We start from the raw sequence: 22,695 nt of genomic DNA on the forward strand, positions 1-22,695 counted from the left end.
ACAATTTCACACGATTGACCATCATTGACACAGCCAGTCAGTCACTGAAGCGTCGTCTTCTTCAGCCCTCAATCTCGTGCTCCTCTTCCCTCTATTTGTTGCAGAGCAGTGTAACATATGTCCGCCCGGCGTGGGAGCGCCATCCCGGTGCTTCCTAGTAGAAGAGGACTGGTAGCGTTTCAGGCGGCTGACATGAACGATCATGGAAGTCTGGAGGGAGCGAGTAGTAGGTGTGACCGGAGAGATCTCGGAGGTCACATCGGTCACCTGGCGAAGGATCCGGTAAGGACCGGAGTAGCGAGACATTAGTTTTTCAGAGAGGTCGACGCGGCGGGTCGGAAACCATAGAAGGACAAGATCCCCGGCAGCATAGTGAGTGTCACGGTGACGACTGTCATAAGTGCTGTTCTGTTTGATCGTGGAAGCACAAAGGCAATGGTGAGCATCTTGGCGTGCTTCTTCGGCTCGGGCAATGACGTCGCGGGCATACTCATGCACGGCTCTTGAGGGTAGGCAGTATTGTGTCAAAAGGCAATACGAGATCGCGACCGTATAACAAATACAATGGCGAGTAAGCAGCAGTGTCATGGCGCGAGGAATTGTACGCGAATGTGACAAAAGGGAGAGCAGTATCCCAGTCACGATGGTCATCAGACACACACATGGAGAGCATGTCCGTTATTGTTCGATTAAGCCGATCAGTAAGACCGTTCGTCTGCGATGGTATGCAGTAGTAAGTTTGTGTTTGGTAGAACAGGAGCGGAGAAAGTCGTCCACAACTGTAGAGAGGAAGTAGCGACCCCGATCGGTAAGAAGTTGACGAGGAGCGCCGTGCTAAAGAATGGTGTTGTGCAACAGGAAGTCGGCTACGTCTGTTGCACAGTAGGTTGGAAGGGCTCTGGTGATCGCAAACCGAGTTGTATAATCAGTTGCGATGGCAATCCACTTGTTGCCCGAGGTTGATGTGGGGAAAGGTCCCAGGAGGTCTACACCAACGCGAGAGAAGGGTTCGGCAGGAACGTCAAGAGGTTGGAGTCGACCAGCAGGGAGCGCAGACGGCTTCTTCTGGCGCTGACATAACTCACACGAAGCGACATAGTGGCGGACAGATTGGTACAGACCAGGCCAAAAGAATCGTCGCCGGACACGGTCGTACGTACGAGATTCCCCAGGTGACCAGAAGTTGGTACATCGTGCAGCTGGAACAGAACATTGGTACGAAGATGCCGGGGAATGACAAGCAGCATCTCAGGTCCGCTAGGGTGCATGCTGCGCCGATGTAGAATGCTGTCCTGGAGTACGAACAAGCGAAGGGAGGGATCGCTTGACCCAGATGTGAGCTTGTCCATGATACTATGTATGGTTGGATCTAGGCGCTGTTCGGTAGCGAGGTCAGCAAAAGCAGATAGCGAAAATACAGAAGCATCGGACGCAGCAACGTCAGGAGGGTCGACTGGATGGTGGGACAAGCAGTCAGCATCTTGGTGTAAACGGCCGGACTTGTAGGCAACTGTGTGCGAGTATTCCTGTAAGCGTAGTGCCCAGCGCCCTAGGCGACCGGTAGGGTCCTTCAGGGACGAAAGCCAGCAGAGTGCGTGGTGGTCTGTGGTGACCTTAAATGGTCGATCATATAGATAACGGCGAAATTTCGCCACTGCCCAGACAAGCGCAAGACACTCACGTTCAGTGATGGAATAATTACGCTCAGCGGGAGAAAGCAGACGGCTGGCGTATGCAATCACGCGGTCGTGACCTCACTGATGTTGGCAAAAAATGGCACAGATTCCATGACCACTAGAATCAGTGCGGACTTCTGTAGGAGCAGACGAGTCGAAGTGCGCCAGGATGGGTGGAGACGTCAGGAGGGAGATAAGCTTCGAGAAGGCGGTTGCCTGCGCAGGACCCCAGGAAAATGAAACTTCTGCCTTCAGAAAAGCAGTAAGAGGACGGGCGACTTCCGCAAAATTGTGCACGAAGCGGCGGAAGTATGAGCACAGACCCACGAAGCTCCGGACATCTTTAGTACAGGTTGGTACAGGAAAGTTCGGTACGGCACGAACTTTGTCCGGGTCTGGGCGCACACCAGATGAGTCAACAAGATGACCGAGGATAGCAATTTGGCGGCGGCCGAAGTGGCATTTAGATGAATTAAGTTGAAGGCCAGGAGTGCGAAAAGCAGAAAGAACGAGTGAGAGGCGCTCCAGGTGCGAGGCAAATGTAGGAGCAAAAACGATGACGTCGTCTAGGTAACAGACAGATGGACCACTTCAGGCCATGCAGGAGTGTGTCCATCATGCGTTCAAATGTAGCTGGAGCATTACATAAGCCGAACGGTATGACTTTGAACTGGTATAAGCCGTCGGGCGTAATAAATGCAGTCTTCTCGCGGTCCAAGTCGTCCACGGCAATCTGCCAGTAGCCGGAACGAAGGTTGATGGAGGAAAAGTACTTCGCACCGTGGAGGCAGTCGAGGGCGTCATCAATGCGTGGTAGAGGATAAAACGTCTTTCTTTGTGATCTTGTAGAGGTGCGGTAATCCATGCAAAAGCGCGAGGTGTCTTCCTTGTTTATAACTAGAACGACAGGGGACGCCCAAGGACTGGATGACGGTTCGACGATACCTCGAGAGAGCATCTTTTCGACCTCCGTGTGAATGACTTGTCGTTCATGCAAGAACACGCGGTATGATCGCCTGTGACACCAGTGTGCGTCACCGGTGTCAATACGGTGTGTCGTGAGAGAGGTCTGGCCTAAAGGGCGACCATGCAGGTGAAAAATGTCGCTGAACGAGGCAAGCAGGTGGCGTAGCTGGTCGGCGTGGTGTGGCGGAAGATCGCGAGCAATCATGTTTGTTAACTCCGGATAGACAGCCGGCAAAGGAGATGTAGAGGGAAGGGTAGACGACGTAATATCAGCAGTCAAGGCTGATAACTGGCAGTCTTGGAGGAGGACAGCGTACCCAAGGTTATGCCTTGCGGGAGAACGTAGTCCCCAATTCCAAAGTTTACGAGAGGAAGGCTGGTGGAGTTGTTGGTGATAGTGACGACGGTGTAACGGAAGAGCAACGTGATGGGCAAGGAGGACGTCCGCGAGAGGAAAACAATATAGCCACCATCAGGCACAGGTGGAGCGGGGGAGAGGAGGACGCAGGTCATGGCTTGTGCGGGGAGTCGAATGTGCTCACCTGAGCACACTCTACTGGGAACTTCCTCGGGTGGGCCAGGGCAAGGCAAATCGAGTTGAACAAGTCCAGCGGAGCAGTCGATAAGTGTGGATTGAGAGGATAGAAAATCAAGGCCTAGAATAACGTCATGGGGACACTCGAATAACAGTAAATAATATAGATGTTTGGCGGCCAGCGACGCCCACACGAGCGGCACGCATTGCTATTGTGGCCAGTGTTCTTCCATCAGCGACTCTCACAACACAGGACGCCGCAGGTGTCAGGACTTTAGTGAGCCGTCGGTGAAGCTGATCGCTCATCACAGAGATGTGCGCACCGGTATCAAGCAGAGCAATAACAGGTACACCATTCACATACACATCAAGTAAATTCCTATCCGTCGGTAAGGTCAAAAGGTATTGCAGTCCGGGTCGATCTAGCAGCGTCACCCCTCGGTGCGGCACCCGTCAGTTTCCCGTAGAGCGCCGGTACATGGGTGACGGAGAACGGCGAATAGTGGGTGAGGGTGAACGACTCTGCCGTGTAGATGCGGGCGCCTGAGTAGAGTAGTGTGGCTCTGTGGAATCTTCCGGTGGTGGTCGAGTACCTGGTGAGCGGCGGTAAGGTGGGGATGCAGACTGATATTGCGATGACGTCCAGGTATTGCGGCATTGACGAGAAATGTGGCCAACGCGTCGGCAGTTGAAGCAAATCGGCCTGTCATCGGATGTTCGCCATTCAGCTGGGTTGCTAAAAGGCCGAGAGGGGTACTGGCATCGCGAAGCAGGGATCGTAAGGAAGGTATAGGTATCCGATCGGTTGATGGAACAGACAGACTGAATGCCACGGTTCGCCAACTCTTCACGTACGACAGACTGCACGAGGGAAATTGTCCGTCGAGAATCGGTAGTATAGGTCTGGAAGCCAACCGGTGCCGCGGCTTCGATCTCTCGCCGAACGACACGAACGAGGCTCTCAGACAACGTTGGCGGCTGATGCGGAGAGTGAAGATTCTTGCACGGCGACGTAGCAGCTGTGTTTGGAAGACGCGTGAATTGGTGTGCGATGCGACGACTTTTTGCTTCTTCGAAGCGTCGACATTCAATAATGACGTCGTCGATGGTGGAAAAATTCTTATATACCAGCAGATGAAAAGCATCGTCCGCTATGCCCTTCAGGGACGGTATTTTCTTGCGATGCCTTTAAAGTAATAATGCCTTCTCGCGCTTATCGCGCTTTGTCAGTGGTCAGAGCGACGGTCCGCTCGCGTTATCAACGTTGATATCGTGAGCGGACCGTCGCTCTGACCACTGACAAAGCGCGATAAGCGCGAAAAGGCATTATTACTTTAAAGGCATCACTACAAAATACCGGCCCAGTACGTGGTTCACTTTGTCTTCTTACGACATCTGCTCGTCAACCTTGCGGCAAAGGGCGAGAACATCCTGGATGTATGTTAGGTATGATTCGGTCGACGTCTGGACGCGAGACCCAAGTTCCTTTTGCGCAGCTCGCTGACGGCCAACAGGCTTGCCGAATAACTCGCGGAGCTTTTGCTTGCATTGCTCCCAGCTAGTCAATTCTTCATCGTGGTTTAGAAACCAGACCTGTGCCGTGCCTTGCAGGTAGAAAATTATGTTTGCCAGCATAACAGTTGGATCCCACCTGTTATGGGCGCTGACAAGCTCGTACATGTGGAGCCACTCATCGACATCAAAATTGTCGGTCCTGGAAAACGTGCCTGGGTCGCGGGGCTGGGACAAGATAACTGTCGGCGTTAGGGTAGCGGTTGCTCCTGTCGGCTGGGCGGCTGTCCCAGCACCGGCTCCAGCGGTCGTCATGTTGTTAGTGGCCAGGCTACGTCCGCTGCGGAGCTCCGTCGTGTACAGTAGTACCCAGAACCTCCACCAAATATGTGACGGAGGGAAGAGAGAGAGAGAATAAACATCTTTAATATGTAAATGCAGCTTTGGAGAGGCGTCCTTATTCCAGAATGCCTTGAGCTCGGGCGGCGTCCTGGGCCCTCGAAATCAGCCGTTGCTGATTTTTGAGGTCGGAGCTGGCCAAGGCTCTCTCCCAAAGCTCGTTGGTGTGGTAAGGGTTCGGAGCATTGAGTGGTGCCTCTCTGCAACCCCCTACTATGTGCCTGAGGGACCCGGGCTCTGCGCAGAAGCGGCATTGCGGAGAGAATTTTGTAGGGGCTATGAGGTGGTTTCTGGTTGGGTGGGGGAATGTAAGCAAGACGGGAAGATATATTTACAATATTTACACGATTGACAATGATAGACACAACCAGTCAGTCACTGAAGCGTCGTCTTCTTCAGCCCTCAAGCTCGTGCTCCTCTTCCTCGGTATTGTGCAGAGCAGTGTAACAATATTTCATTGTAAAACAATGTTATCAAGCGGCTAGCCCAAGTTGTTTGGCACTGACGACGTCCTAAACGGAAACGAAGGGTGTTACCGCTACTTTTGATTTTCTTCAATTTTTACGCAGAACAATGCTTGTACTGTCCCTTTCAGCGTAAATTTCTGGCAATTGCCTCAAAACAGCTATGGCTCCGCGTCGAAAGCTCAACTTTTTCCACTTACTTCGTCTCACGAACTTTGAGCCAGGTTTTCTATAATGTCATCAACTAACACCATCAGGGCCGAAAGGTAATGAAATCGCGAGATTTCGAAACATTCTACAAAATATGCACAACACCGTGTAGAATATAGTAAGACTGCATTTATAGTTTCTGTCGCTGTAAATTAGCCGATGCACCGCAGGGAATCATCGCAGATTTATTCATTTCAATCATAGCATACATTTATTTGGCGACGGTTTTTCTTGCCGGCGATGGTTTCTCGCCGGTCTCATCTCACAAATCATAGAGGGGCGGCGCCTGCAAAGCCACAGGCACTTGCGTGTATTCGCGGGATTATTTCACACTTGGAAAAACACATTTATATAGCACGTATTGAGCAACAGAAAGCTGTACCGGGAGTTTTTCATGTTGCTCCACAATCTTCTCAATGACATTTTCATAATTATAGGACAGTACTTCTCGAGTTAGATAATTAATTACATTCAACTAATTAGATCTCAGTAACAAAAAAAATGCCGGCTACTACACTGTACTGGAAACAATACGCACTAGGTTTGCTTCGCGTAACGCCGTTCCTCTTTCTTTAAATCGTGCTGCGTGATAGCTGGGACACTCTGTATATATAGGCAGTACAGCTGAACCGCTCTACATCATTATACCTTGTACTTTTCTCTCTTTTACTGACATACAATACCATAGGTTAGGCCAAGATGCTCTCGCCAAGAACAGATGTAAAAATGGAGCAAACACATGCTGAACATAAACGAGCGACGCTGAGGTCACTGTACTCAGCGTGGTTCGAGTTACTCCGTGACGCACACCCGCGCTTATAAAAGACTTGAGCGCCGACCATTTTACAGTCCTTATCAAGGCAGCAGTAACACCTGCGTTTTATACTTCCAGACCAGCTCCGGCTCGGTGCGAAGCCTGAGCAGACATTAGCGCATGCGCGTGTGAATACGGACGTGATTCAAGCCGGCGCTCGTTGCTGCATGCAGACATTTAATGGCCGTCTCGCGTTTCAAGGCGCGCCTCCGAGTTCGGGAACGGGCTGATTGGCGAAAAAAAACGGCGCCGCAATCGACGGCTCCACTCAACTGTGGGCGTCCGTGCTACGGCGTTGGCTCGTATATCGCGGGGTGTGAAGACATGCGCGTTTGCCACGCTGCATGTATACGACCGTTGCGAGAATCCGCGTGCGCGAGCGAGTGCCGAAGAGGCCGTTAAACCCCGTGTACGTGTAAATCGTGAGCGGGGTTTTATGACGCAAAACAAGCCCTGGTCATGCGCTCGTGTACATGCGCGCCAAAACTCCTGTTCTCGCATTTGTGACGACGATCGTAGGCGCACAGAGAACGCCTTGCTTGTCTTTGGGGCGGCCGTTAAGGTTGACGGAGCGTGAAAAGAAGCGAATGGCCGCAGTGCGGGACGTTGCGAGATCCAGCGGGGATTAGCAGGTTACCGGGAAAGATATAACGCATGCGGCAAGAAGTGATACAAACCGACGACACATAAAAAAAAAACACACGCACAAAAAAAAAAAGCCACGTTGCTGTGCGCTGTCTTTGAGAAGCACATCTGACAGCAACGGCAAGCGTTGTCATAGACTCCGTCTTCGATATTCACGTGTGTATATATATATATATATATATATATATATATATATATATATATATATATATATGTTTAAAGCGGCAAAGCAGCTTTTCTGTTTTCTGACAGTGCGAATTACTAACAATAAATCTCAACAAATATTCAAGCCTAATTTTGCCTGCCACAACTTCATCTAATACTTTTACGATAATTGATATATGCACTAGTGATCCAAATATAATTGCTACAGCTTTTAACAATCGCTGTCGTTCAGCCTTTCGCGCAAAAAATGTCGACATTTCTCCTTTCAGCAGTAAGTATAACTGTTCAATTATTGATATATTTATATTACGCAAGGCGTCTTAAGTTTGCTTCTTGAGTTTTAAAGAGGTCTGTGGTTCTCAAACATTCCCAATCCTCTTCTCCTTCTGTATTTGGTGTAGCAGGTTCCTTACCGTATTTTTAGAAGTCCTTGCTAACAGCGTCTGTTCCTTCCACCTGTAAAATAGCAACAAAAAAAAAAAAGAAAAAAAAACGATCCCGTTTCATATAAGCCTGGCGGTAAACACGAGCTTTCTAACGACACACCAATTTCGTTAGGCTCGCAATGCATCTAGCTTCTAAAGCATCGAAACTATAAACATGTGGTTGAGTTCCTTGAAGCTAACAACATGTTATCTCCCCGTCAACAAGGTTTTTGTAGATGACTAAGTACTATCACTCAATCTTCCACACCATTTTCATTTCTCCTGGCATTAACTATAGTCGCAGAACGGATCTCTCCATTGCCATTCCATATTGTGAATCGGTTTGGATAGAAATTCAGCAGCCTCATTTTACACATAATCAAAAAAATTTAATACTTGCTAGCATCTATCGTTCACCTTCTTCCTCACTTACTCAGTTCTTATCGGCTCTTGAGACCATCCTAAACAATCTATCATTAGAGAACAAAAACATATTGTTGGTAGGCGACATCAATATTAACTTATTAGATTCTCAATCGAATAGTACCATTGCTTATAATGATTGTCTTCTAGGGTATGGGTTAATGTGCCTCATTGACTCGCACACTAGATCCAACACACGTGGCACTAACACTCTTTTGGGTCATGCTTTTTCTAACTTTAGTCCTCAAGTGTCCGGAGTAGTTGATGTCGACATTACCGATCATTATCCCATCTCCATCACATTTGATAGCCCTGTAGCTCGAATCAACACAGCTTTTACTGCAACGCGCTTTGACCAAGAAAGTTTCTTCCGTGCTATTTCAAACTGTGACTGGTCCAAAGTTAGCTCACAAAATGATCCAGAATCAGCAGTCGATACATTTTCCTCTTTATTCTCAGAAGCTGTTTCTTCTAGCACTCATACCATTGCTTATAACAAGAGGTACGAAAAGCCTCAAAACCCTTGGATGACCTCTGCCTTATTAACGAGTCTCAGAAAAAAGGATAATCTTTATAGGAAAGTGAAGAAACAACCCTTTAATAATGCCTTGGCACTTCGCTATAAAGGTTATTGTAACATTCTTAACTCTTTGGTAAAACTCGCCAAGAAACGCTATTATAATGAAGAATTTATAAAGAATAAAAATAATCCTAAAAGGCAGTGGAAACTGTTTAACGAATTCTTAAATTCACCTGCAATCAACCCGCCCATAACGAAAATCACTCACCATAACGCTACTTATTGTAACTCTGACGACATTGCTAATGCGTTTTCTGAGTATTTCTGTTTGCCATCCAGCTGTTCAAACAAAGTTCCTTCACCTAATTTGCCGCGCTTACCTCACTCATTTTTCCTCTTTCCCTCTTCCTCTGACGAAATAGTATCAGCTATTCGCAATCTTAAAAATACTTCTCCCGGTCTGGACATTTGTGCACATCATTTAAAGATGGTTGCTCATTTCATTTCTCAGCCCTTAACCCATATAATCAATCTCATTTTTTCTAAAGGTTCTTTTCCTGACTCATTAAAACGTGCTAAGGTCATACCAATTTTTAAGAAAGGTGATAAAGATGCTATCAAAAATTATAGGCCTATATCTATTCTTCTATCATTAAGTAAACTAATTGAACATCTGTTCGTAAAGCGTCTTAATGCTTACCTTTCGAAATTTAATGTTATAAAGCCTTCCCAATTTGGTTTTCGTCATGGAAGCTCCACTAACCATGCTCTGCTTTCTTTGACTGACTTCATCAAACATTCTATTGATAGTGGTAACTTTTCGGGTTCAGTATTTTTGGACTTAACCAAAGCCTTCGACACGCTCAATCACTCCATTCTTTTTAATAAGCTAGATTCCTATGGTATTACTGGACCGCCTTTAAACTTTCTGAAGAGTTACCAATTTAACCGACAAAGCGTGGTCTTTACTGGTGGCTCTTACTCTAACACTAAGATTACTAATCAAGGAGTTCCGCAGGGGTCCATTCTTGGTCCTCTCCTATTTATTATTTTTATAAATGATCTCCCTGATGTCATAAGTTTTGCACATTGCGTGTTGTATGCTGACGACACCACAGTATCATGTAAGGCCAAAACAGTTCCATCTTTAATATCAAAACTAAACTCTGTACTCAACAATGTAGTTTCATGGTGTAACAACAATGACCTAACTATAAACCCCTCTAAAACTCAGTTTATGATTTTCAGATCTCCTCAAAAGCATTTATTAACTTCTGCTGCTCTAACAATGGGTCCTAATACTATCTATGCTTGTGATTCTGTTTCTTTTCTCGGAGTACGTTTAGACATAACTCTTAATTTTGGCCTACATTTGTCAGACATTAAGAAAAAGACTGCTTTTGGTATTCGGGCATTAATTAAAGCTAGGCCATATTTCTCCACTAATGATTTATTATCGCTCTACTTCTCATTTGTTCATAGTCACTTTAACTATGGTATAACTACCTGGGCAAACACATATCATTCGTACATCTCATCTGTGCAACACATACAGAACCAAGCCGTCCGCATTATCACTTTCAGCCCTCGTCGTTCTAACGCTATTTCATTGCTTAGACAATATAATATTTTATGTATTAGTAAGTTATTTGAATTTCATTGTACTTGTTTGTTTTTTAATATTATTAACCGTCGGCTGCCTTTTGATCTCATCAACTATGACTTACTAAAAAACACTAACGGCACTCGCTTCGCATTAGAAGGAAGTTTATTACTTCCCCGAGTTCGCACTAATTACGGCATAAAATCGTTGTCATTCAGAGCCATTTTTTATGGAACTCTATTCCACCCAATATAAAGTCTTTAACTGACCTTTACACGTTCAAAAAAGGAAAAAAAAACTCTAAAATTACACCTTCTATCGTCATAATCATTCTATGTTGTCCTTTTTGAATTGTGATGTAGCGATTGTATTATTTAGTTGTATTTATCACTATGTTTTATCGTTTTGTTGTTTTGCTATAGCTTCTGTATAATATTATTCTATTTATACTACATTGTCTTGCCATTTGCCTTTGCATTTTTTTTACATGCTTCCTTCATCGTGGGTCCCCCTACAGTCCTCGGACTATGGGACCCTAGTCTGTAAAACGTCTCCTTCATTTTATGTATCGCTATTTTGCTAATAATAATAATAAACTTCCAACTTCAAAACTTCAAACTTCATTTTGCACATGATGCCTGCCAATCCCTCGATTTAGGTTTTCCGATTGACGCCATATTCATAAAGTTTTCTAAGGCTTGCGATACGATTGCTGACTCGAACCTTTTACATAAACTGAACACACTTGAACGCCTTTATAACGAAGTGCTTGGGGCCTTCGAAAGCATTCCGTGTACTGGTCCCTTCGTTGTAAAGGTCGTGCACCACACAGCTCACACTAGAGCAGGGAAAAAACTTTTCCTTCCTTATTCAGGTCGTTTCGTTGTAGAGGCACTCATTGAAGAGACGCTCGACTGTAATATAATAGCCCAACCATTGTGAATCGATATCTTGCTTTCTCATAGGTCACAATATGTGTGTTGTTCAGCTAAATTGCCTGTCGCTGATGTTGCTTTTGGAGTTCCGCAGACTTCGGTATTGGTTCCACCCCTTTTCTTGCTGTGCTTCAATAATTTACCCGACCATGTCTCATCTAATCTCTTACTTTTTCACAGACGACTGTCATTTATCGGTCCATTGTATGCAATGATGATCACCTTCTTTTTAATAGCTCCTTTGAACGTTTTCGTACTTGGTGCGATGTTTGGCAAATGAACATGGATTTCAACAAGACTGCCTGGATGTCCTTTTCAACATGTACTGTGTTCAGCGATTCAAACACGATAATCGTACCACATGGCGGACGGAGCTTTTCACGCCACCGGTGGGCGCTGGTAACAAGCGGAACTGATGTATTGCGGTAAATGATGAAAGCAAGGGCCTTTGTGACTCACTGTGACTGTATTTGCCCAGCGGTGACTCAGTGCTCACAGTTATCTTTTACTTACTCATATAACTATTCTTCCTTGCAAAAAGAGTCTGAATATCAGTGCCTCAATCAATATTCTATTTATACACAATTTGTCATGGTCTAAACATTTTGATTTAACCTGCACTAAAGCGTTTTCGCGACTCGGTTACTCACAACGCATGCTTCGTACAGCTCCTAAGGCTGCCAAATTGTTAAGCGATAAGACCCTTTGGAAAATGACTTGGGAATTCAGAATCCCTACTTAAAATTAGACGTATCGAATTTAGAGTCTGGTAAAGAAAAGCCATCCGCTTTATATTACAGCGTTATCATCGTGACTTCTGTCCCTCTTCTAACCTCTCATCTTTCGATCTCACTAATTATTTGCACGTCGTCAGGTTGAATGCTTTACATGTATTTACCCTTTATTTAACACTCAATGCTACTCATCTTTACATTCCATCAAGTTTTCGAAAGCTCCTAAGACTAGAACTCTTCACCCTCTGAACATTGTGCCGATTTATGCCAGAGCAAAATATATTTAAAGATAGCCTCTTCATTCGTGCAATAAAGTGTTGGTATATGTTGTGCCCGGTGATGTTAGGCCCTTGTAACTGAAGGAATTTGTAGTTGTAATTGACGGCTACGCGGATTTGTGACAGAACAAAAAATATTTAAAATAGCATTTTCACTCGTGCGATCGAATTGTCGCATATGTTGCCCGGTGATGTGAGTTAGGCATTTGCCACGCAAGTAATTTGTAGCTACTATTGACAGCTGCTTGTATTCTCTTTAAGTTGATTGAGTAGGTCACAATATTGTTTTTTGCCCTACAGCTGCGATAACCCTTTCTATGGCTGCAGTAGGTGAAATAAAATAAATAAAACCAAATATATGGTCTTGATTTGCCAGCGCGGTTTACTTGCTGGTGCATCACTACTATGTTTACATTTGTACGATTTGCAAATCTTCATTCAAGAAGGTGGGATTTGACGAAGCTTTTCGTCCATACGAGCTACATGTCATTGGCTGGCTGGCCGCATTCGCTTATAGTCACAAATGGTGGGTGCCTTCTCTCGCTAATTTCTCTTTATAGCGTACGGACTATTTCCTGAATTGAAACCCGCATATATGTTACATCTGATAGTGGTCTCCTGTGTTTGCTCACCTTTGTGCTGATCGACACCCGTATTCGCAATGCTTTTATTATCCACCACCATGGTGATGATCTGGGGTCAGATTCACAAAGCTTTTCATTCGTGAGTGATTCTTGCCACTAGTCTTACTCCTTCGCTAATAACATGTCCAGCATCATGAATGGCTGGAATGTTTGGTTACGAGCGATTGCAGTTTTTAAAGGGCAACTCCGGCGATTTTTTGACCATGTCAAGCTAATAAAATATTTAGGTTCCCGAGACCCTCCTGTGACTCGCCTGATAGGACAATTGTTCCGCAAATTCGAAAATAATTTTAAATAAGCAAAAAAAAAAAAAAAAGCGCGAAAGCGAAACCGAAACCTGACCAAGCAGCCGAGCGAACCTCTGCGTGTGACGTCACGAGTGTACCCCTGGCGGGGAAGGCACGCAACGGACGCCGGTCTCGCCCGCGGGGCGAACGAAACCGGCGAAGTGCAGACGCTCAGATTATTCGTGACCGCGCCGGACCTTCGGAGACCTTCGGGTGAGATTGTAAGCTGCACCACCCATTCGGATCTGTCAAACAGTGACAGTTATGATTCAGACGAATTCAATAGCCACGAATCGCCGTCCCCATTCGACCCGCCACCACTAGAGCCAGCGCCCATGCGCAACATATCGCGCTGCAACATGAAGACCAAAGGTGTAGCCCTAACCACTGATCGTTATACGTGCTGCTTGCTATGTTACGTGTTTTACCCCTTCTCAGGGAACCGCTTCGCATGCTCAATGTGGAGCACGACTTTCCGCATTTGTATCCCGCAAGAACGCCGCTGACAGTCCAAAGCACCGACCGGTGCATTTGGTTACATCGGCAAGTACAGCGACCACTCGTCGTTCGCTTGAGATAGCCGCTCATCGGTGACATCAATTAATGTCAGAACATATCAAACACGCAGATTTCGTGCATGTAAGCACCGTTACATCACTCTGGTTCGCGCTGATATGAGCGACCACACACCTTCGAAAACAGCGAGTGGGAGACCGTAGTATACCGGTGCGCTGTTGTGCAACCTGCTTATCATTCTTCGTATTCTCGCCATGCACACAATTAGTGTTCCGTAATGTAGACATACAATAGGACATTGCGCGTATGATCGTTCATTTAGAGAACGCATAGAAAGACCGATGCCGTGAAGTATGACATCGTTGGCAGCTGAACGAGACGGTTGTTTACGCATTTTGTATCGAAGGGGCCTCCGCTTGTTGCCCATTTGGGATACGAGGTAGACAGTACACCTCGTAAGCTAAATAATGAGTCAGCATAACAATGGGTAAAAATACACCCAGGGATGTCCGTAGTCACATTTCATTTAGGGAAGCGCCGGCCAGTGCGACTGGCCGCATTGAAGAACGGCAACGTATACACGGATGTTGATTGCACGTCGTGTCGTCGCTTCTAGCTTTTTGCGTGTGCACTGTACGAAATGAGAAGTGGTTTGTTTCAAATCCGTATGGTCAAAAATTGAACTACAGAAGCTGCTTTTTTCATCCTAATGGCTTAATTAGCTTTATATCAGTCGTTCAGGTCCGCCAGCAGCAGACGCACGAACTCGGCCACTGTGATAGGCTTAACCTCGGCTGAACGCGATCGGCATCGGCTCAAACTGTGTTTGCGGACGGCGAGGGCTGAAATTCGTGCAGCCAACAACGCAACACCGCTTGCCACCCCCCATTACTTGCCCGTCTACAGGGAACGCAACTTCTCGCGACAGCAACATCTCACGCCAAGCACTAGCTGACGATCGTCGACTCCTGCACGCTCTCGTCCACGGTGTTGCTCTCGTCGCTCTCGTCTGCATGATCGCGGCATGCTCTGCGTGGTACGCTCCTGACGTCGTACATAGTGTGGCCTGTAACTGAGGAGGAGGTAAGGTAGGGTGTTCGAGGCAATTAAATAAATTCGATTGTAAAAAATCTGCGAAACTCTTAAGCCTGCTTTTTTAAGGACATGATGGAAGTCTTCAGAGGAACATATACCGAGGGAATTTCATCAACATCCGTTGACATCGAAAAATCGCCGGAGTTTCCCTTTAAAGTTTTTGTGAATGCAGGCCCTGTTTATTATGCGAATCGCTGAAGGCATAATAAGCTGAGTGACTGACATCTCAACACCGATTTCTGAGGAAACGTTCTTTTCTAGAAGTTTTGTGAATGTTGTTCATTCAGCTGACAAAAAGCTGCCACGACAACAACAACAATATTGATGACGATGCTTACAACGACGAGAATGACGAGAATGGTGCATATAAAATTTGTCTCGCGTGGGCACAGTGCGAAGCCTCGGGACGAACCGAGAGTAGCTGACAACATAAAACACTTCCGAAAGATTTATCCGAAAAACTCTCATAAAGCAGACAACATTGTGTATGTAGTCGGACGAAGGCTGGTCCCTAATCGAAACCTTCGCTATGGGCGAAGGCTCCTCTTGTTCACTGAGTGTCGGCCACTCGACCGTCTTCATCTTGTTGTAATCCGTAAGCTCCCTCGTTCGGACTCAGAGAAGCGCATTTCAGGCCTGACAGATCCGTCGTGCCCGATAACAGTGAAGGATGGTGTGCCTGCGCATGGGCTGTGCGCAGCGTAATTTCTTCTTGGGACGCATACTTGTCGATGTGCGCACGCACGCACAGTGTGAGTCCCCAACCGTTACGGCCTTGTTATATAAGACAACGCAGACAGGCATCAAACCGTGTGCATCTCAAAGGCAAATTATTTCAGGCTGCTGCTCCCTTTTGTTGCTGTTTCTTTTATTGTGCTTATCGACATTTTGTTGGCAATTTCCCAGTACACTGTTCTCGAACACGGTGATGATATCATTCATCTTTCTCCGGTGCGGGTTGGTACCGGGCCAGCGCAACACTCGCCACGCGTGAACTTCGTGGCGTCGCCGCTAGGTGACGCAGCCTGCACAGAGGGAACCACGAGAGAGGAGCTCGGCTGCATACACGCCTCATACAAAACGTGTTTCGGCGTTGGCAATACGATGTGACTTCGTTTCAGTGCTCATCCCATTAACGTTTACCTATTCATTGCGTGACGGGTTCTTCAGGAAATTGAAATCGAAGCTTTGTCTGCGAAGCGTCCCAGACTTTCCTTGCCGTGACTGCTGGTTGCCGCTGCTGTCCTGCCGAATCGCTCACACTTAAAACAAAAGTCGAACCCGACGTTGGGATCGAACTTCGGTCCTTCAGCAAAGCAGCCCGATGCTTCTTAACTGTTAGGCCACAATCGCACGCAAGCTTGTATCTTGCCAACGCCAACAAACTCCTTGAGATGACCGCTGGGCGTGTGAAATTGCGTAGCACGGATGCGTGAAAGCACATTTTTCGCGTGCTGGTTTCCTTTACGGCAAAGACGCAGTAATGAAATTAACCAGTAAATAGCATTTCTTTGACCGCTTCACGAAAACTTCGCTTCACCAATATTCCAACACGTGAGTTCCTGTTATGCTTTTGTTAACTTGTTGGGAAAAGTACACTTGACTTGCACAGTAAGAGTACTGTCTTACTTTTATGTACGTTTTCTTTATCTGTTGCATGTACAACTTGCTGCGTGAGTCCCGACGTACCGTTACTGGCTACAACAGGCTCATTGTTGAACGCGTACATTGTGGGATCAACAAATAATGTAATAATCGTGATCACTAAAATAGGCACCTATATGGCACCGGTGACAAGGAAAGCACAGCTATAATTTGATACAACTACACACCCACAAGTAGAAAAAAAAGAAGCACCAAATAAAAGCAGAAAGTGATTCTATCAGTGGCTTTATTGCTGTTTGGACTATTCCAAAAATAACGTATACAGGGACCACGTGCCGCTAGAAGAACAAGTAAAAAACAAACGAGAGGCTGTGCGGTTTTGACAAATCGGTTATTGCTTCCTTTCTGCAAACGCCGAGCGCGATAAACCACTAAGAGCAGGATGCCGCTCGGCCTATAACGCGCTCCCTTTATTACTTGCGGAGGTCATTAAGGAGCGCTTTGCACAAACCGCAATAACGTTTCAGTTGGGACATCAAGTCCGCCAAACAACACACCAACGCAGCCATAAGAGAAAAATGATTATAACGACCAAATTTCCACGATTCTGGGGCATAACCAGCCATCGTGGTTCGTTTAATGAGAAAGAACACTACCAAGTAGCGCAGGTTTATAGGGTAACTAGTTTTTCCCCCCCCCCCTATAAGCTCAACCCCGTCACTAGTACGAATAGTCAAAAGAGAAATAGGGAAAACCCGATTTATTAGGCAGTTATTGCGAAGCGGCTCTTCGAGCACTGCACGAGCCCCATAACTGTGATCATGTGGTACGCTCAGCTAGCTGTTCTGAGCAAGAGGACTACCAGTAATTGCGGGGCCGGAAGACGCAAAACAAGGGGAAGATGAGCGTCCATGGTCTGCGAAACTAACTGCAGCCGACTTAACGACTTCCTAAATCTGAAGAAAAATAATTTCGTGCCAGGAAAAAAGTAGAGAATAAAACGAAAGGTCGGAGATAACAAACAATGTGTAGCAGACGCACGTGCGTGTCCGCGAACCGCCCCCTACCTCGCCCGCTTATTCACTCGCGTACAAAACGCACGTAAAAGGTAATCCGAATCCGTTAATGACGAACCGCCCCAATCGCGCCATCTCTTCTCGTTGCCGCTTGTTGCCGTCGGCCCAAACTGCAGCGTATTACAGGGCGCTGGATTAAGCCGTTCACCTTAATGCACACGCCAAGATTGGTATCGTAATAATAACGGTCGGAGGCAATTGCTACCTTACGAAAGAAATATGACAGTTGTAGTCGCCGGAGCTGCCGCGAAAGGCAGAAAGGAAACTTGCCCAGGCGGAGCAATCAAGCGATCGTTTCGAACGGGTTCTTTGGCAGCCATCGCGAAGATCAAACAGTGCGCCAGCGCGTGCAGACCTGGCAGCTGCGCGCAAGCCACTCGAATGGCCAGCTACTAGGCGGCACCTATTGCATTGCGATTCGACACGGCTCATTCTCGGGGATGGCTGGCGAATCGGAATCAAGTGCAGCGAAGGATGAGCGAGCCGCACACAGCACGCTCGGTTCGTTGTGCAAATCGTCGGATTCATTTGCTACGCCCCATCCTCAGATCTTGGTTCGTCGAACAAGAAAAAAAAAAAAAAAAACATCTCAATGTAGGCGTGCGTCTGGCCGCCTCTATACTTCTTACAACAGTTTCCGCCGCCACGTGCTCAGCGAAGGAGATATGCGCTATGATTACAAAGCGCAGACTCTGGAACGTCTCTTACTTCACGGCCATGATGCCCGTTATTGAAAGGAGGAACACAACAAGAACGAGCAGGCTATAACGATAACATCTCAGAACAGTTTCAATCCGTTACCGTTCGTACTCTATACCGGCCGATATGATCACGCATCGTACATAGGGAGAGAAGAAGAGAAGATAGGCAGTAACTAAGATTGTGCTCTGGATGATTACTCTACACGTGACCGGAGGGCAAATTGAAGTGAGGGAAAGGAAAGTAAGCAATGCATGAAGAAAACAAGCACACTCATCTACATGCACATGTGATTAGTGCCCTTTTATTCGGAGGCAGACGCACAGTGAATTTGTTCTTCAAATATAACCGTGCTGTAAAGTTTGCGCTAACTGTCTAGCACGTACCCACATAACACGGAATTGAAAATTTAAAATACGGTACAACAACTTGGTCTTTGAGACGCCCGAAATAGTAAGGAACGACGAACTCTGTCGAGAATGAAAGAGAGCATACAGACCTTACACTGCGTTTAAGTCCAAGGTAAAAGGCCGCTCTCAAGAAATTGGTTATGAAACATTGTTCGGATCAGCCCCCCCCCCCCCCCCATATTAGTTATATATTTTCGTAAATGCTGTTGGACCTCCTCAATGTCTCTAAAGGCAGTCCTAAGGTTCAGACTACAGAACCGTGCCCATTTTTCTACGATGGATATAAATAACAATTAATACGTAAATACTATTCCAGTACACAGCCGGCATCTCTGTTCTGTTGGATCTATATATCAATATAATTTTTTTTCTCAACAAATTATCATTGGGATTTCCAAAAGCACTGAGGGAGCTGCTCCACTTGCATAAAAGCCTATGGCTCAAGTAAGTGAGAGCTACATTTTCGGATTTTAAGTCTTAAAATGACGACATAATTATGGGGCACGCCATATTAGATTCCTAGAAGAGTTCACATCTATCTAGAATTTATCTTTTCCACGAAAAAAACATTTCACTGACCGAAGAAAGCTCGTAAGCCATCGATAACGACTGACCTTTTGCTTCTAATGAGAAAACGAGAACAGCTGTACAAGAAATTCATTCAAACCAGATGTCCCGATGTGCTTAGTGCTTTTAAAAGACATAGAAATCACTTCGCTAAAGAACTTCGTGCTGCTAAAAACATACCATAATAACCGCTTAATTTCTTCGAGCCAACCCTCTGGGGACATGTGGCGCAAACTAAATACAATATTTGGCAGATGTACTGAACCTATTACAATGATATTAAAGACAACGTGGAAATTTATGGAGCTGAACTAGCAAATGCATTTAATGATTCGTTTCTTTCTAATCTCCCATTATCGTCTGGAGGCGCCTGGCTTACATGCAGCCGCGCTGCGAGCATACAATTTTCTGCGGCCATTATCTGAATCGGATGTTCTTACAACCTACAGTAGCAAAAAATAGCGTAGCCACAGATATGATAGATCTGCAGAGAAAACCAGTAAAATGTTGATATTGATTTGATCGCGCAGTGCTTTACGCATCGAATTAACAATTGTCTTTCATGTGCGGTCTTTCCTCGTAAAATGCAATGCGGAAGAATTACAGCATTTTACAAAAAAAGTGGTAAGAACGATCTTACGAACTATCATCCAATCTCCATTCTACCAGTCTTTTCAAAAGGTCTTGAAAAAATCATTCTAAGGCGTTTAATTTCATTCACTCATCGCTACAACATGCTATCTCACTCGCAGTACAGTTTCAGAAAATATAAATCTACCGAGCTGGCAATGCTCACGCAACAAGAAATAAAACTTGCACTGTTTGAAAGTCAGAGTCTCGTCCTTGGCTTCTTTCTAGATTGCACAACAGCATTTAGTCATATTAATCACAACATAATTATTAAAAAATTGGAGAGAGAGAGAGAGAGAGATATAAAACTTTATTGTGTCCATGATGGGGTCTGGGGGCGGCGGGGGTTGGGAGACTAACCCCCAGGCCTCGCCTTCCTCAGACGGCGGCCAGCCCTTGCTTTCTGGCGGCGTCTTCGGTCATCCGGACGGCCCAGAGCTGCTCTTCTGGGTCCAAGCTGAGAAGCAACGTCTCCCACTGATCGGCCGTAGTTATGATGCGTGTAGTGTTAGCGCGGTGAGTGTTGGTGGGTGTAGCTTTCGGGCATGCCCAGATGATGTGATCGAGGTCAGCGCGTGCCTCGCAGGCTTTGCAGAGTGGGGAGTATGCATCGGGGTAAATTTGGTGGTGTAGTACGTGGTTTGGGAACGTTCGCGTCTGAAGTAGTCGCCAAGTGGTGGATTGTGATTTATTCAGTGTTTTGTGTGCTGGTGGGTAGCGTAATCGCTCTCTGCAGTATAGTGGAGAAGGATTTCTCTGAATGTGACCATGCGGTCGCGCGCGTGACCACGGTGCAGAACTAAGGGCTTGTCAGGATCAGAAGACGCAGGACACGGATGATGCGCCTGGTGTGCTAGAGCTCGGGCGGCATCGTTTCACGCCACACCCGAATGACCAGGGGCCCAGATGACCTGTACGCGGCGTTGCCTTGAGACGGGAGTGCCGGAGAGTATTTTCTGTGCTTGGGGTGCTATGAGTCCTCTTGTGTAGTTGCGAATGGCCGTTTTTGAATCGCTGATGATGTAGTGTGCATTGGTAGATGCATAGGCCAAGGCGATGGCCGTTTCCTCTCCTTCTTCGGGTTGAGTGGTGAGTATTGATGCGGCCGCGGCGACGCGGTACTCCACAGTGCCCCAAAAAATTGGAGCACTGTGGCATTGGAGGGAAAGCTCTGTGACTTATTTCATTTTACCAACAGCATCGGTCGCAGTTTGTCATGATTAACGGTCACTCTTCTTCAGTCAAGCCAGTTAATTCCGGTGTTGCACAGGGAAGCATTTAGGGTCTTTTTCTCTTTGTTCTTTACATTAAAGATATTCTCAACATTGATCATACTGCCAAGCATATATTATACGCTGACGATACTAGCGAATCTTTTGCCGGCTTGGATGTCGCGTGCCTATTTTTTCGCGCAAATGAAACACTTCATCGCATTCACTTGTGGACTACAAGTAATGAATTAAACCTAAAAATTTTGTAAAACTGTGGCCGTTTTGATTCACCCACGAAATAACTTCTGCTAACTCCCCCGACTATTGCTAAACGATTTCGAAATAGAAGTTGTAGGAAGTTTTAAAACGCCTTGCGTAATTTTCTCGAATAATTTGTCATGGGATGCTCCCATTAATTACTTGTCGAGAAAACTGTCTAATGTAATTAGTCTCATGCGTCGACATGGCTATTAGTTCCCTCTTTCGATTAATAATATTCTGTGCAATGCTATATTTTCTTACACGCTAAAATATGGTGCACTAGTTTAGGGAACAACAAAAGAAAGTTTAAAGAAACTTCTTTCACTTCAGAAGCGCGCAATACGCCAAGTTTGTAAAGCTGCTGACCTCAGTCACACAGAGGACATGTTCAAAACGTTTAAGATTGTTAATGTACAATGTATGTACAATTTCAAACTACTTCGACAACATAAGCGGAAAGCAAATAAGAAAAATTACCTTCTGAAATCACTGGCGATGCCGAAAATAAATTCTCCTGCATACCACACACGCTATCCCGAAACATGGAAAGTTGACAAATGTCGCAGGACCTACGGTAAGCAAATGCTAAGGTGCACATTACCTAACTTGTTAAATCAATTGGCCAAAATGGCACAGATATAGAATTGATCACTTTGAATGAGCTACGAAGCACATATGTAAAACTCTCCACTGTTTATCTTTTATTGAAACACGAATTGTGTTTCTCGATTTCTATCGTTCCTGATTAACTCATTTTCGCAACATTTTTGTATATTTTGCACATATTTGCCCATTGTTTGTCTTGTATGCTTTTCTGAAGTATTTGCGTTTGCTGCATATTGATTTTATTCTCTACATGTATGGAACTGATACCACTGTATGCCATGCTCTGGTGCACGGGCCCAGTCAAGCCTTCTCGGGTTTTTTGTCCGTGCTCCAAACATCCGAGAGATGCTGAGTAAAGCTGAATTGAATTAAGTAATGGAGGACTCCAAACCATGTTTGACCATTTGAGGATCCATAACGTGCAGCCAATTAATGCACGGTGCACGCACGTTTATGGCCTTGGCCCCCATTGGACAGCGTCCGTCGTGGTTGGCATCGAATCCGCGACCTCAAGCTCAGTTGAACAACGCCATAGCCACTGATCTACCACGGTGATTTCAAGTAAGCCTTGCCTTTTGTAGTTTGTAGAATTACGTAACTAGCTGGTCGAAAGAGTTCTGAATCGCGCCCTGCGCACCAGCCACTGTGTTACCCAATATGAACGTTGCTTCCTTTTGTGAGCACCGAAACTGCCCTTGCAGTTGCAACCGTCTATTTCTATTTTTTTCTGTGTCAGCAGAAGAAGCAACGAGAACGGACCGAGGAGGACTTGTTTTGTTATATT

The sequence above is a fragment of the Dermacentor silvarum genome, chromosome 6 (assembly GCF_013339745.2).
Source record: "Dermacentor silvarum isolate Dsil-2018 chromosome 6, BIME_Dsil_1.4, whole genome shotgun sequence".
Taxonomy (NCBI): domain Eukaryota; kingdom Metazoa; phylum Arthropoda; class Arachnida; order Ixodida; family Ixodidae; genus Dermacentor; species Dermacentor silvarum.